The sequence below is a fragment of the Pteropus vampyrus genome, unplaced genomic scaffold (genome assembly GCF_000151845.1).
Source record: "Pteropus vampyrus isolate Shadow unplaced genomic scaffold, Pvam_2.0 Scaffold146, whole genome shotgun sequence".
Lineage (NCBI taxonomy): Eukaryota > Metazoa > Chordata > Mammalia > Chiroptera > Pteropodidae > Pteropus > Pteropus vampyrus.
In genome coordinates, this window is record NW_011888927.1 from 1,909,181 (window position 1) to 1,910,585 (window position 1,405).

At 40.3% G+C, this 1,405-nt stretch overlaps 1 pseudogene; it reads right to left on the minus strand.

Annotated features, from left to right (window-relative positions):
* Nucleotides 1-1,405, minus strand: part of LOC105298174 — a 60,417-nt pseudogene that overhangs the window by 30,059 nt on the left and 28,953 nt on the right.

Sequence of the window (1,405 nt, forward strand, 5' to 3'; positions counted from 1 at the left end):
ACGACCTGACCGAGAGCAGAACAGTCATCCTTTTACCTGCAGGTGGGGGAAGCGGCCTAAGGAGTTCACACGGGGACCAGGGCAGAAAGCTGATGAGGAAAAAACAAAACCAAGGCTTCAGAAAGGTAAAATAGTCAGGACTGGAAGAAGTCACCATGACTGTTTAGTTCTCTCCCATCATCACAATTAAAATTTAATTGGTCATTTAAAAAATCTACATTCAACTTTTAGGTCTTTTTTTTTACAATGAACACATAGTAGTTTTATCATTAGAAAAAATGGTAGTAAAAAACCTTAAATCCGGCACACATGCACACAGACACACACACACACAGACACACAGACACACAGACACACAGACACACAGACACACACACGTTGGGTGGGTGAGGGCAGTGGGGAGATAAATGAAACGAGAATGGCAAAATGTTGCTTATTGTTGAATCTATATTTTTGTGTATGTTTAAAATTTCTACAATGGAAAAAAAATTTTAAAGGCATAATGTACCAAATGCTGAAAATGGAATAACACTAACAAAGGCAATCATTTACAACGGCTTGGTTCTCCACTCTCCACTGATGCCTGGTTTTGCCTCTGTAGCCTCACACACAGACCTGGTCCCTTAAAAGCTCATAATCAACATACTCACACCTCAGAGAGCAGGTACTATCATGCAGACTAAAACAGTTTTTCTTGATTAGTTAACATTTATGCAAAGGCCTTAATTCCCATTGTCTTCCGCCAAAGCCATACTACAATGTCTGGCGGGGGTGGGGGTGGGGGCGGTGTTCAACCTTGACTTGAGACTCTCAGTCATCAAGCTTTTATCTCTATCAAGTCTGCCAGCAAGAGCCAGAAGTAGAGACTGTTTCAAATGATGAAGCTCTTTTGTGTAAATGCAACTGAGAAGCCTGAGTTCTTCACAAAACTTGCTGAACTGCCTATGCTGCATTTTCTGTTAACTAAAGATATGCGTTTTAATCGTTTGGAAACTTTCAAATGGCAACAATGCTAGCATTGTTCCTCTACTCATTTACCCTGCTACATGGGAAACAGTGTGTGGAATATACAGATGAATCAGACTTCACTCAAGGACTTTTACTAGGTGGGGGAAATATATAAGACATAAAAATAAATAAATAAGCTTAATACAAGGTAGAAAGTGCATTAAAGATCCACTTTGCCTTTTCCTTTAGACTCTAAGCTCTGTGAGGGTAAAGACCACATGGGTCTTGTTCAGTTTCAGCGACCGGCCATAGTAGGTGCGTACTTAAAAATGTCTGTTGAATATATGGCCATATAAATGGAGGTGAGTTCAGAGAATTCATGGATTAAAGAATATGGAAAGGCTTCATGGTAGAGACACCACTTGAACTTGGACTTGGACTTTGGACACACTGACTG